The sequence below is a fragment of the Drosophila ficusphila genome, unplaced genomic scaffold (assembly GCF_018152265.1).
Source record: "Drosophila ficusphila isolate 14025-0441.05 unplaced genomic scaffold, ASM1815226v1 contig_309, whole genome shotgun sequence".
In the NCBI taxonomy this organism is placed as follows: domain Eukaryota; kingdom Metazoa; phylum Arthropoda; class Insecta; order Diptera; family Drosophilidae; genus Drosophila; species Drosophila ficusphila.
This window is the reverse complement of record NW_025064215.1, coordinates 170143-177343: the sequence shown is the minus strand read 5'-3', so window position 1 is coordinate 177343 and position 7201 is coordinate 170143. Positions and strand designations below refer to the sequence as shown.

At 31.9% G+C, this 7201-nt stretch overlaps 2 non-coding genes across 2 annotated transcripts; both read right to left on the bottom strand.

The window, feature by feature from the left end:
• Positions 1-704: 704 nt before the first annotated feature.
• LOC122319947 lies at positions 705-884 on the bottom strand. Its single transcript, XR_006245411.1, has one exon. It is a non-coding gene; the product is annotated as a 5.8S ribosomal RNA (ribosomal RNA).
• Positions 885-1484: 600 nt separating this feature from the next.
• Positions 1485-3477, bottom strand: LOC122319954. The gene has a single exon (XR_006245418.1). It is a non-coding gene; the product is annotated as a small subunit ribosomal RNA (ribosomal RNA).
• Positions 3478-7201: the final 3724 nt, after the last annotated feature.

The window sequence follows — 7201 nt, the reverse complement described above, 5'->3', positions numbered from 1 at the left end:
CATCATCTAGTAATCATTAACGTTATACGGGCCTGGCACCCTCTATGGGTAAATGGCCTCATTTAAGAAGGACTTAAATCGTTAATTTCTCATACTAGAATATTGACGCTCCATACACTGCATCTCACATTTGCCATATAGACAAAGTGACTTAGTGCTGAACTGATTTCTTTTCGCTCGCCGCTACTAAGAAAATCCTAGTTAGTTTCCTCCCCTAATTAATATGCTTAAATTCAGGGGGTAGTCCCATATGAGTTGAGGTTGTATATAACATTTTTTTTTTTTCAATATATTCTTTACATTTATATAATGGAGAAACATTTAATAAATTCGTATAAAAATTTTTTTCATTAATTAGTTTTAATTTAGTTATGAGTTTTAAATGAATTTAACGAAGAGCAATAACATTTACAAAAGATTTCAATTTTACTAAATCATTAATAAGAGACAATTCTAGATGAAAAATATTTCAAACATTTTTTATGCTAGACATTCCTCAGTATTATATGATTGAAAATGAAAATATTTTTCTTCGTTTTTCACAATCAAATTATTTATAATGTGAGATAATGTTTTCCATAGATATTTTAATATTATGAATAAAAATAATAATTATATTTAATTAAAATTTTTATCCAATAATATACCATATGCTTAGAAATTTGATTACCAAATTTCTAAACAACTTAATTAGCATAGTCTTACAACCCTCAACCATATGTAGTCCAAGCAGCACTAAAAAATTAATTAAAGTACCATAACAGCATGGACTGCGATATGCGTTCAAAATGTCGATGTTCATGTGTCCTGCAGTTCACACGATGACGCACAGTTTGCTGCGTTCTTCATCGACCCATGAGCCGAGTGATCCACCGCTTAGAGTTTTTATATTTATTATTTCAGTTTGTCAAATATGAATTTATTGAAAGAAATTAAAAATACACCATTTTACTGGGATATATCAATTCCTTCAATAAATCTTTTTTTTTTATACCTAAAACGAAATGCTGCGATATGTCTTAGTTTTATATAAACAATATTATATCATTTATTACTTGGATAATTTACAATTTCATATAATTTTAATGTGATATAATATTGCGTTTTTTATATAAAACATTAACCTGAAGTAAACCAGGTACAACATTCAACATTTTAGGTTGTTGCATTAGCCAATGTATGCCCATAACTATGATGAACAATACATATTCGCAACGCGTGGATATTATGGTCCATATACACGCAAGTTTCATATTATAATATATAAACATAAATTTGTGAATATATTATAATACAATTTAATTTGCTTGATTATTATTCTTGTTTGCTTGATTTTATTTATAAAAAATTTAATCCAAATTTTCATTGAATTTCTTTTTTTATAAATATATAATTGTTTGGAAATTTTATCTTGTTATATTATAAAAATATATTTTATAATTAAAACAAGTTATTGTTGTTTACGGTAAAGATATTATATACAATAATGATCCTTCCGCAGGTTCACCTACGGAAACCTTGTTACGACTTTTACTTCCTCTAAATAATCAAGTTCGGTCAACTTTTGCGAAACAACCGTAACACGCAAGGCGTCACAGTGATCACGTCCGGAGACCTCACTAAATAATTCAATCGGTAGTAGCGACGGGCGGTGTGTACAAAGGGCAGGGACGTAATCAATGCGAGTTAATGACTCACACTTACTGGGAATTCCAAGTTCATGTGAACAGTTTCAGTTCACAATCCCAAGCATGAAAGTGGTTCAGCGGTTTACCCGGACCTCTCGGTCTAGGAAATACACGTTGATACTTTCATTGTAGCGCGCGGAGCCCAGGACATCTAAGGGCATCACAGACCTGTTATTGCTCAATCTCATTATTGCTAGACGCAATTTGTCCATTTAAGAAGCTAGTGTCCTTATAATGGGACAAACCAACAGGTACGGTTCCACTTACATAAACACATTCAAACACAATAAACATTTTACTGCCCACCATGAATGAAGGCTATATAAGCTTCAACACCATAATCCTGAAGATATTTATTTAATATATTTGAGTCTCGTTCGTTATCGGAATTAACCAGACAAATCACTCCACGAACTAAGAACGGCCATGCACCACCACCCATAGATTCGAGAAAGAGCTATCAATCTGTCTTACACACTTATGTTCGGACCTGGTAAGTTTTCCCGTGTTGAGTCAAATTAAGCCGCAGGCTCCACTCCTGGTGGTGCCCTTCCGTCAATTCCTTTAAGTTTCAGCTTAGCAACCATACTTCAACCGGAGCCCAAAAGTTTTGGTTTCCCGGGAAGCGACTGAGAGAGCCATAAAAGTAGCTACACCCAATTGCTAGCTGGCATCGTTTATGGTTAGAACTAGGGCGGTATCTGATCGCCTTCGAACCTCTAACTTTCGTTCTTGATTAATGAAAACATCTTTGGCAAATGCTTTCGCTTAAGTTAGTCTTACGACGGTCCAAGAATTTCACCTCTCGCGTCGTAATACTAATGCCCCCAAACTGCTTCTATTAATCATTACCTCTTGATCTGAAAACCAATGAAAGCAGAACAGAGGTCTTATTTCATTATCCCATGCACAGAATATTCAGGCATTTGAAGCCTGCTTTAACTCTAATTTGTTCAAAGTAATTGTACCGGCCCACAATAACACTCGTTTAAGAGCACTAATGCAGGTTTTTAAATAGGAGGAACATATGAAAAAATACAAGTACTTAATCACATATAAGAACTCCACCGGTAATACGCTTACATACATAAAGGTATAGTACTAACCACAAATGTAAGTTGTACTACCCGTATGAAGCACAAGTTCAACTACGAACGTTTTAACCGCAACAACTTTAATATACGCTATTGGAGCTGGAATTACCGCGGCTGCTGGCACCAGACTTGCCCTCCAATTGGTCCTTGTTAAAGGATTTAAAGTGTACTCATTCCAATTACAGGGCCTCGGATATGAGTCCTGTATTGTTATTTTTCGTCACTACCTCCCCGAGCTGGGAGTGGGTAATTTACGCGCCTGCTGCCTTCCTTAGATGTGGTAGCCGTTTCTCAGGCTCCCTCTCCGGAATCGAACCCTGATTCCCCGTTACCCGTTGCAACCATGGTAGTCCTAGATACTACCATCAAAAGTTGATAGGGCAGACATTTGAAAGATCTGTCGTCGGTACATGACCATACGATCTGCATGTTATCTAGAGTTCAACCAATATAACGATCTTGCGATCGCTTGGTTTTAGCCTAATAAAAGCACATGTCCCATAAAGGTTCATGTTTTAATTGCATGTATTAGCTCTAGAATTACCACAGTTATCCAAGTAACTGTTAACGATCTAAGGAACCATAACTGATATAATGAGCCTTTTGCGGTTTCACTTTTTAATTCGTGTGTACTTAGACATGCATGGCTTAATCTTTGAGACAAGCATATAACTACTGGCAGGATCAACCAGAATAATGTTTTTCTTTACATATTTCATTCATATTTTCGAATAGAAATAATGCAATATAAATATTATAGATCTATTATTTTAATATTCTATTTTTTGAATTTGATTACGGCCAAAACTTGGATAGCATTCGTAATTCTTCTTTTATGTTTTGTTTTATACTTGTTTCGCCACTAATATAACAAGTTTTAGATGTTATAAGAATTATTCATTACATCATATATATAAATATACGTATGTATGTATAATTTTATAACATAATTTTTATTTAATATATATTTACTACTATAATTTTATTATATGTACAATATTTTATTCTAAAATATCATTTTATTTCAACATACATAATTATTTATGTATCCACACATTTGCAATTTTTGTTTAATCAATATAGATATTGAATTAAATCATTTGTATTTTGATGTTAAATTTAAAATTTAACATTTTTCCATATAACTCTCGAATGATATATAATATAAAACCGAGCGCATATGAAAAATAAGTATTTATTTAGTAATAATATTATTAAAAAATATTATTATTTTATTTGAACTCACTATACCGGCAAACGATATAGTGCGTCCGATTTTAAGGCAGGTACTAATTTAATATACATTATATTAGCCTGCCACCAAAAATTAACGATAATAATTGGAAACCAATTGTTATTATATATATACATATATAACCTTGGCGCACGTTTCAACGATATTATCTTGTGTAGTAGGCGTAATGCTTGAATGACTTTATTCGAGCTCAAGGCCCGTCTTTTATACGTTTCGGTTTACATTGGTTCTTATGCGTAAGCTTAATCCTAACGGTTCTTATCGTAATCTTACATTAGTTGATATGAAACATATGGTAATTAAAGGAGCTTTGAAGTTTAGTTACATTGATCGGTCAAAGGAGAGCTTTGAAGCTTTTGAGCGTGGTTTATGTCTGTTATACAAAGGTTGTTATATTTGATGTTTATATATGAATGTTATACGAATGTTTTATATATGAATGTTATACGAATGTTACACCTCCTTTTTTTTTGAAAAAAAAAATATAATATATAAATTGTTAAAGTTATTATTATGTTTTTTTTTTTTTTCATTATTAACCTATTAACTTAATTCTATTTAAGTGTACAGTTTGTTTTTTCTTTGTTTTTTCATGTTCTATTACGACATTGTTATTTTCGCCTATGTTTACAATCGTGTATTTTCCTATGTATTGGTTATCTAGCTTATGTCCTATTTCGTTTCTTAGCAAAATTTTTTGGCCTATTTTTATTTTAACATTATTTGTGTGTTTATCATAGTTCATTTTTTGTTTTAATTTGTATTTTTCTATCATTTGGTTTGCTTTGTTTTGGGCTAATTGTAGTTTATATTTGAGTTCTTTATTGTAGTCTTCTATATTGTAAACTGGGTCAATGGAGTTTGAAGAAAAGGGTATGTTTGGAGCTATTTTACCAAAAACGAGTTCAAATAGGCAATAGCCGTGTACTATTGAGGGTGTTATATTAAAACAATAAGTAAAGTATTGTAGGTATTCGTCCCAATTAGTTTTATTTATTGAAATATATGATCTTATGTATTCGTTAAAGGTTCTATGGCTTTTTTCTATGGTACCAAGAGTTTGATGGTGATGTGCTGTAGAGTTTAATTTGTTGATTCTAAAATTTTTACAAAGTTCTAGTAAAACAGAATTCATGTATTCTGTTCCCATATCAGTTATAAAAGTCTTCATCGGCCCATATATTAGGATACATTTTTCGAAAATTGCTTTTGCGATTGTGTCAGCGCTTTTATTTGGGACCGGTATAGTAACTAGGTATTTTGTTAGATCGCATATTATGGTTACTGTATATTCGTTCCTGTTTTCAGTTTTTGGCAATGGTCCTATTGTATCTATTAGGACTCTTTCGAAGGCTTTAATTGGTGTGGGTGTTAATATCATTGGTGTTTTGATATAAGTTGTTGTTTTTGCCAACTTGCATTTTTCACATTGTTTAATGTAGTTTGTGATATCTTTTGTCATATTTTTCCACTTATATTCTCTTTTTATTTTGTTTAATGTTCTTGTGACCCCACTGTGACCTCCCGTTATTGGGTTATCATGAAATTGTTCTAATATAGTGGTTAGTTGATCTTTTCTTTTCTATTTACCTTTTTTATGGGTGGTAATATTATTATTTTTATTTTTTCAAAAGTTTATTACCAATTTCTTTAAATTTGTTTATGCTCGTTAAGTGGAAAAGTTCATTATTTATTTCAATGAGTAAAATATGAATTTTTGAATCATTGGCTTCTTTTTCAAGCCTTGGAAATAATCTTTCTAAGTTGATTTTTCCTTTAATGACAAAATCCTTTATATTGAATGATACAATTTTTGTTTTTCCCTGAAATATTTTGCAGCTGTGCTTGTGTATTGTTAATTTAATTGCTCCCTTCTTATGGCTGTGATTTATTGATTCGAATACTTGTAATTCTGTGATTTGTTCTAATTTTTGGTTGTTTTCTTTCTTATTACTACTTTCAGTTTGTTTTTTCGCTTCTAACCTAGTTGTCATTTTTCTGACATTATTTGTATTATTTTTAATATTCTTAATATCCTCAAAATTAATTCTTGATAGAGCATCTGCTATATAATTTTCACGTCCCCTGATATATTCTATAGTAAAATCATATTCTTCTAAGTCTAACCTCATTCTTATTAGTTTTGATGATGGATTTTTTAATGAAAATAAATAGGTTAATGGTTTGTGGTCTGTTTTTATTAAAAATTTGACTCCATAAATGTACGGCTTAAAATATTGAACAGCCCAATGGATTGCTACCAATTCCTGTTCAATAACTGCCTTGTTACTTTCTCCTTTTGTGAATGATTTTGATGCAAAGGATATGGGTAACTGCTTTCCGTTATATTCCTGGCTTAAAACTGCACCACAAGCATACTTGCTTGCGTCTGTTGTTATACAGAATTGTTTATTAAAGTCAGGATATTGTAATATTGTGGGGTGTTGTAAACAATTTTTTAGATAATTAAATGCTGTTTGACATTCTGTAGACCAGTCAAAAGTAATGTTTTTTCTAGATAATTTTGTGATGTGGCGTGCTGACTTTGCGAAATTTGGTATAAATCGGCGATAGTAATTGCAGAAGGCTATGAATCGTTTCGCTTCTTCCCCGTTTTTAGGAATTGGGTAGATTTTTATTGTTTCAAATTTACTATCATCTGGCAATATCCCTTTATTTGTACATTTATGCCCTAAAAATGCTACTAAAAAATATGCATTTTTCTGGATGTAGCTTTAAGTTATACCGTCGGCATGTTTTAAAAACGTCTTCTAGATTATCAAGCATGTGTTTTTCTGAGCACCCTATAACTATTAGATCGTCCATATAAAGAAACGCTTGAGAGGGTTTTAACCCTGCAAATGCTAACGTCATCATTCTTTGGAAAGAGTTTGGGGCTATTTTTAATCCGTATGGTAGCCTTTTAAATCTGTAGAATCCTCTGTCTGTGGAGAATGACGTGATGTCACGAGATGTTTCTTCTAGTTCTATTTGGTGGAATCCTGACATCAGATCTAAACAGGAAAAATATTTTGCTCGTCCTAATTGGTCTAAAATGTCGTCCATTCTAGGTAGTGGGAATTCGTCGGCTATTAATTGTTTATTTATTTTTCTGTAGTCTATTACTAGGCGCCACCTTTTTTCAGTGCTGCCAGGTAACGATT